Source organism: Toxorhynchites rutilus, chromosome 1 (assembly GCF_029784135.1).
Source record: "Toxorhynchites rutilus septentrionalis strain SRP chromosome 1, ASM2978413v1, whole genome shotgun sequence".
NCBI classification, from domain to species: Eukaryota; Metazoa; Arthropoda; class Insecta; order Diptera; family Culicidae; genus Toxorhynchites; species Toxorhynchites rutilus.
Genome location: NC_073744.1, coordinates 185,010,672 through 185,018,662, shown reverse-complemented (window position 1 = coordinate 185,018,662; position 7,991 = coordinate 185,010,672). Strand labels below are relative to the sequence as shown.

The window sequence follows — 7,991 nt, the reverse complement described above, 5'->3', positions numbered from 1 at the left end:
CCAGATGTCGGATAAAAATATTATGTTTGACAAAGTAGACAAAATCAATTAGCTATTTAGGAAAAATAACATTTAAAATACATTGTTAAAAAAAAACTTACTTATAAATTTAATATTGAAAACTTTTATATCTCAAAATACCCCCTTCTTCGATTTTTTTTTGTATATTTTTATTGGAAAACCATTATAATTTAATGAATTTTGACATGTGGTGCCGTGTCACACTAAGCAAAATGGTGATATAAATTAAAATTAATAAATAATAAAACTAATCGAAAAAAAATCATCATTTTGATACGTCCTTTTTAAAAATCAGCCGTAATTCAAATTGGTCATAGTGTAAAGAAAGTTGTGATTTTATGTAGCTTTCATCACAAGTACCAAGTTTCAAAAAAGATCAAATCAAATTTGCTGTTTTCTGGCCGATTTGGGGTGAAATTGCTCCGAATTAGATTTACAATTGTATTGATTCTCAATTTTCTTTTTTTGCTGAATTTTGGATTCTCCGAATTTTTAATTTTCAGAATTTAGCTTTCGGAACTTCTTTGTGCACTCTCATTTTCTAAATTTAAAATTCATTGATTTTTTTCAAAACTTAATTTTTTTTTATTTTATAATTCCATTTTTAATTTTTTTTTTTCAACTTTTCAGGTTATTCATATTTTCAAATTTTCAACATTTTTTATGTTTTTTAAGTTCTTTTCATTTCCTAAGTTTTTAAAAAAATTTCAAATCTTTCTAATGTTTTACATTTTTCAAAGTTTTCAAATTTTCTGAATTATTCTTATAAAAAATACCGAAGGTTTAGGTTCCAACAATTTTTGATTTCCTATGTTTTTATTATTCTGAATATTGAACTTCGTCGGATATTCCAATTTTGAATTTTCCGTTCGTGTCCGTTGCTATTGTATACTTTTTAAGCGTTATTGGCATTTATTTAGAGGAAAGGGTATAATTGAATGAAAAAACTCCAGAAAATATTTTTTCTTCAACCTAATTCAGTTCTAATAATCATTTCATCCAGCCTTCTCACAACAAAGTTATTGATTTTCGGGTCTGTGAGACCCGGTGAGCGAGTATAGGAGGGTTCGTAAGCAATGCTAAATAGCTTTAATATTTATTACGGGTCTACCACTTTAATCGTATTACTTCATCGCTCATACAAGCTGTTGAAAGACTGAAAATTAGCCTGGAAGTTTTTTTTTTTTGAGAAAATTTCGGAAGAAAAGGGAAATTTTTGAATTATTAGAATAATTTTGCTAATTTTTGAATTGATTTCATGTGTATATGTAAACCTTATTAGTTCCCTACAACTCAGAACCTATCACTTTCTTAAAAAAAGAAATCAAAATGTTTCTTCACTTTCTCCTTTCACATCGATTTCTTTGTTTCGTTCATTTCTGTAGTTTTTCTTTTATTTTGAAAAGCATAAGTTTTCATTGACGATTGGAAAACTGTTCGAATGGGCTATATTCATTATCATCGTCAGAAAGTTTCATGTCGCAGCTTTCAATTGAAAGTTTCATTCGTTTCGTATCACCAACATGGGTTACATCGGCCCGCGTTCTAAAAATGGTTGTATTGAAAAAGAGATGGGAGGGTATAGCATTCACGCTTACCACTGCACTGCTTCAATAATTGAATGTTTGGATTCGCTCTGAAAATGGTGATTGAAAACTTCGCTTCAGAGGGAAAAAGGAGAAGGGAGAGTAATATATTGAGTCAGCGTGAATAAGGTGTAACATGAAATGCAGTGCGTTCATTATTGAGTGACGAATGTTAAAGAGAGTGAGTTTTATATAAAGTTCATAAAGAGACAGAAAGAAATTCATTTTTACTTTGTTGTTTGTATGTCAACAATTGGCAACCAGTCATCGATTGAAGTAAACATTATACCCATTTTAGATAATGTACCTTACAATCCGAACCGTATTGGGATGCTCCCTAAGACTCAAGATTCGAACCACTAAATTAGATTCCGTCCGGCTCCCCAACAGTTACACATACCTGAAAGATAGAAGAAGAAAAAACAAAAATCAAACATAAATAATTTTGTCTTCCAGAAAAATCTGTAACACGCTCAAATGAATCAAAGGCTTAAAAATATGTTAATGGGCGCGCACATTAAACGATTTACTCATCAATCTTCCGATTGGGGGTTGGGCGAAATTCCGCGTGACTTCGCGGGAATGCATCACTGTCGGGGTGGCGTTTGTCATTGAGTGTGCAACCGCCATCATCAATCTTGTGTGATTTTTCCGAGCGAATTCTTGATTGACTTGGGTGAAATTGTCAACCCTCAATGTAACAAAATCGCACATAATAGACCCGACTTAATGTGACATTTTTATCGAAATCGTGAATTTCTTTGTTTCCATCGTCATCACACCCGACTTTGACAGGTTTGCGACTGCTACTGCTGATGTGTAGGCAGAATTTCGCGCCCCACCAATTTGTTTTCAAATTATTTTTTATGTTTTTACACTTCTGCTGAAACCTACTGACTGAAATCCGAGATTCCATCCGGGAAAAGACAGGTGCAAAAAATACGTCGAAAAATTAATGTGTAAAAAGATTGTGACTATTTTTGGGTCCTGCGGTTTGTGGAGAAAAATAAGCACACCTCCCACCATCATCATCTTGGCGGAAATTTGTGGGTAAAAATACATTTTCCAACTGTGTAAAAATGGAAACAAAAAAAAACGGTCGGGCAGGGTGAGAGTTCCGGTCCGCCGAATTACTGTGCGGTGGAGCGCTCACACTCAAGGGGTCATTCCTTGAGGAGGTGGGTGCGCGGAATACCATCAATAAAAGCGTATGATTGATTTGTTGCAATTAACGAATACATTTCGGCTCGGTGTGTTGAGGGCATATTAAAAGGGAGCGAGGGGATGAATAGCATTAACCGAGCGCGCGGATAGATCCATTTCGCTAGGTACAATCCCCATCGGAAAGTTACCGGCCGATGGATGCGATGGCGGCGGGTTGCTGCATTTGAAAGCGGCCGATCAACGCTTTAATTAACCTATCAGCGCTATTGCTGCGGTGGTTTAGATTTTATGATTTCTTTTTATTGCGTAAAGAGAGAATGGAACAAAAAGGGGGCTGTGCGTCGAGGGCGCGATAGACTTGGTGACGGGGGGCTGTCGTTGGTTCGTTGGAGCGCTTGATTCACAACATAAATTTGCATTCATTGGCTTGCTGCCGTCCAGCGCTAGGCTTGGTAACGATTTGATATTTTTATCGACCGTTTAATGGAATGATATTTTGAGGCACGACTCTGTTCCAACCTCTTGTACCACCCCCTCCCAAGGTGTTGGCAACATGTGTCATTCTGTCAAACGGAGTGCACGCCTCCTGTCGCAAGGCACTAAATCAATTGATCGATGTCAATGGTGCAACAACAATTCTTGCTGTCCTACCCTTGATTGACTTGTCAAGTTTGCACGCGTCGTCGATATCGATCTCCACGAACCGAAACCTTAAAGTGGACCCCCCGTGAAAGAGGGACTCCACCGGCAGGGCCTTGGCGGAGGAGTGAACGGCACAATTCAATCACAGTGCAAATTCCCACCGGTGGGAATCGAAATTCATCTCGCGGGATGCTACCGGAGAAATAAGACCTTGGTTAGTCCGTTGGACCATTTTTTGTTGTTGTTTGCTGAATGTGGTTATGAATAACGACCAAGAGAAACAACTTAACGAAATGAGAGAGAAGAAAAAAAAACCAGAAAATAGAAAAACATCGAACCGTGATGGTGCCCGAAGGTATTCAATATTTATGAATTTCGACTTTTTTAGGGGTGGCCGGAAGCCGAAAAATCATAACTCTGAAGACGTGTGTGCTGTTTGTTTATAACTGAGAGTCGCTGCTGCTGCGTGTTCGTGCGTACTGTTCATAAATAAAAACCGAAGGAGGAATTATGTAGACTTCCAGCGCGCGCGGTAATTCACAGAACCACCCGGGCAGCAGAAGGGGCGTTGAGAAGTAAATTAAGAAATCGGTGTATATATTTTTTTTCGGTTGCTTTTGATGGAATGCTCATGGCTGGCATTGATTTGTTTGAACTTGGTTTGGTAGCGGTAGATAAATTAGACCATGTCGTAAAATGTGAACGAGTTTCGCAGTTTTTTATTTCGATTTTGATCCTATCCGAATGAAAACGAAACTCGAACACAAAAATAAGACGCACTACGAGTGTCTATGAACTCTAATATAAAAAATAGAGAAACAAACAGGGTTAATTCTTGAAGGTTCAGAATTTAGAATACGAAATCGGAAGTATGGCTTCTGAAATTTGAAATAAGAATTCAATCTGAAATCAAAATCCTGAATCTAATGTCAGAGTCCATAATATCCCCAATCCATGTTTGGAATAAGGATTCTTGAATTTGTAGCCGGATCTAGGTCTGAATTAGAGTATGAAATCTGAACTTCAAATCCCACATTGGAAATCAAAATCCGGAGTCTTAAAATTCGAATCCCAAATCCAAATGTGGGGTCTGTCTTTGGAATCTGCATTTTGTAGTCTGGAATTCAACTTTTGAAAGAAATCTTAAATCCAAGAACTGAATTGAAAAATGAAACCCTAGCTTTGATTCCATAATTTAATATCGGAAGCTCGAATTCCTTTTTCCGAGAATCTAACACAAAGAAAAATAGAAATAACTCGTGTGTATTAAGATTATGGTTGATTCATGATCCATTCCTGTCTTTACGAGAACAATATACAAGTTGGCCATACTTAGAAATTTTTCCTGGTCCCCCTGGTTCAAGGGTTTTCACATTTTCCCTTTTTAATGAAAATACATGAAAAAAAATGTTACGTCGTGATATTTTTCTGACAATTTCGTCGATATATAAAAAGTGGTCATTTAAATAAAATATTTTTTTTATGATTTCGTCAAGTTCACGGAGCACTTCTGGAAGCTTCGTTGAGCACCATGTGCTTCACTCGGCGCAAAGTGAAAAACTTAAAATCTAGATTGAAATTATATTCGATATTTTTAATTTTTTTATATTCGCATTTTGGAATTTTTGTATTTTTAATTATGGCAATATTTTTTTTTTAATTTTATACCATTGGTTCTAGTTTTTTGGGTTTCAAATTTATACAATTTCCAATTTTTAAATGAAATTTTTAGAATTATGTGCTCTTCAAATTTTATTTTTTCTCTCAGAAAGTTTTTAATTTTTTAGGCAATTTCTTGGAATTTGTGGTTTTTTTTAATTTTCATATTTCATGTTCTTTAATTTATAGATTTCTGGTTTTTTTATTTAATTTCTTTAGATTTTAAAATTATAAAAAATTTTATTTTTAGTGAATTTTCAGATCTTCAGAATTTTATAAAGTTTCAGAGTTTTAAATATTCAGATCATTCACATTTCTAGATTCTAATTTTAAGATTTTTCAAATCTATAGTTCTTCAGATTGTGGAAACTTTTAGATTCATTGAGTTTCAAATTTTTCAAGTTTTATAGTTGTTTAATGTGTTCAATATCTTGATTTTTATCAATATTTATATTATTTTTTATCAATATTACGCTTTATCAATTTAAAAAATTTTCGTTTCATAAAATTTTTTATTTTTAAATTTGTCAAATTGAGAGTATTGTATTTTGAATTTTCTACTTTCTTCATTTTCAGATCCAGAAAATTTTAAATTTTATGGCTTTTCGATTTATTCAAATTCAGATTTATTTTTTTTTTTTATTGATTTCTCATACCTTTAGAGTTTCAAATTTTACTCACATTTTGTGAGACATTTAATTTTTAAATTATCAAATTTTAAAATTATGATGATTTTCAAAACCCATTTTTTTGTTTGATTTGAAGATTTTTTATTTTTTTTTTATTTTCAGATTTTTTACGATTGTTTTTTAAAAATTTTTCAAATTTTTTTTCCTGAATTTTAGAATCTTGAAAATTTTTAAAATGTTTAAATCTTTAATTATTTAAAAAAGAGAAATTTTTACAATTGACAAACCATTTGATTTTTCTCATCATGAAATTTGTGGTTTTTCGAATTTTAATTTTTTTCAAAATTTGCGTTTGTCTCAATTTTTTTTCACTTTCCGAATTCCCAAAATTTTGGATTTTTTCAGTTCTCTTGAATTTAAATTTTCATAATAATTTTTAAAAGTTTTCAGATTTTGCTACACTTAAATTTTATTGCTTATCAAGGTTTTAGTTTCACATTTTTCAAATTTCTTGATTTTTAATGTTTTTGTTTTCAAATTTTCCAATTGAAGGATTTTTACATTTTCAAGTTTTATCTTTTCAATTTTTTAAATGATTAGATTTCTGGATTTTGAATTTTTTTAAGATCCCTAAAATTTAAAATTTTTGAATTTCAACTTTTGTTTCCATTTCGATTTTTTTTAGATTTTTTGAATTCTCGATTTCTGGATTTTCAGATTTTTAAATTTATGAATTGTATTTTTTCAGTTTTTGAACTTTCACAAATTTGAAATTATTAAATTCTTTAAATTAATCTTTAATTCAATTTGGTTTTTGAAATTTGTAAGTTTTCGTTTTTTTTAATTGATCCAATCATTAATATAAAAAAAAATAAAAAAAATTAATATAAAAATAAAATTTACGCTTGTTATATTTTTTCCGATATTAATATTGTTTTTAAAAAATTTTTTTTTTTAATTTCGGGATATTAAAAAAATTTAAATTGTTTAAATCTTCAATTATTTAAAAAAGAGGAATTTTTACAATTGACGAACCATATGATTTTTTTTCATCATGAAATTTGCGGTTTTTCTAATTTTAATTTTTTTTCAAAATTTGCGCTTGTCTCGATTTTATTTACTTCCCGAATTCCCAAAATTTGACTTCCCGAATTCCCAAAATTATTGAAGATTTTTTCAGTTCATTGAGTTTTTCAATTTTCATAATAATTTATAAAGGTTTTCAGATTTTTGTACACTTTAATTTTATTGCTTTCCAAAGTTTTAGTTTCACATTTTTCAAATTTATAATTTTTTAAATTTGGATTTTTAATATTTTTGTTTTCTAATTTTACAATTATAGGATTTTTACATTTCCAAATTTAATCTTTAAATTTTTTAAATGATAAGATTTATGGATTTTGAAAGTTCAATGTTAAATTTCAAAATTTTTAGATTAATATATTTATATATTTTTCTTATATTTTTTAAAATTTTTAAAATTCAACTTTTGTTTTCATTTTGATTTGTTTTTTTGATTTTATGAATTCTCGATTTCTGGATTTTCAGATTTTTAAATTTATGAATTGCATTTTTTTTCAGTTTTTGAACTTTGACAAATTTTAAATTATTAAATTGTTTAAATCAACCTATAATTCAAATTGGTTTTTGAAATTTGTAAGTTTTTATTTATTTATTTTTTTGAACTGATCCTGATTTTCTTCAAATTTTAAAAATTCAATAAAATTTACGTGTTACATTTTTTTGCATTTTTCGAGTTTCAAAATTTTTAGATTTTTCTACCGTTATTTTTTCTAAAAATTTTAGTTTCATATTTTTCAAATTTCTATATTTTTAAATTTTTTGAGTTTGAGTTGAGTTTTAAATCCTTTGTCTTTTTAAATTCTCAGCGATTTTTAAAGTTTTTGAATTTATAGATTCCTTAAATTTCTAGATTTTGGCATTTAGTTTTTTTTTTATGATTATCGAATTTTGGATTTTTAGTTTTAGACTTTTTGAATATTCAGATTTTTTTTTAATAATTATATTTGCGAATTTGGAGTTTTTTTTTAATTTTCGAAATTTGAGATCTCTAAAGCTTCAAAAGTTTGATCAATTTTAAATTTTTTTTACATTCCTCAAATTTTTTAATTTGTGTGTAAAGCTATTTTGTTTTTGTTTTTTTTTTAATTATCTATAAGATTTGCGTTTGTTTTAACTTTTTGTATTTTTTTAATTTTTTTCTAATTTGTAAAGCTATTATATTTTTGAGTTTTTCACTTTTTTATAACATTTACGTTTGTTTCAACTC

At 29.7% G+C, this 7,991-nt stretch overlaps 1 protein-coding gene across 7 annotated transcripts in view; it reads right to left on the bottom strand.

The window, feature by feature from the left end:
• LOC129763536 (Ca(2+)/calmodulin-responsive adenylate cyclase) overlaps window positions 1-7,991 on the bottom strand; it is a 154,527-nt gene that overhangs the window by 76,495 nt on the left and 70,041 nt on the right. The window contains exon 1 of one of the 7 annotated variants that reach the window (XM_055762706.1): window positions 1,915-1,934. The exons of the other annotated variants lie outside the window; for them this stretch is intronic. The gene's annotated coding sequence lies outside the window, so the exon portion shown is untranslated. Of the gene's footprint in view, window positions 1-1,914; window positions 1,935-7,991 lie in introns of those variants that run through there. 7 annotated transcript variants of the gene reach the window in all.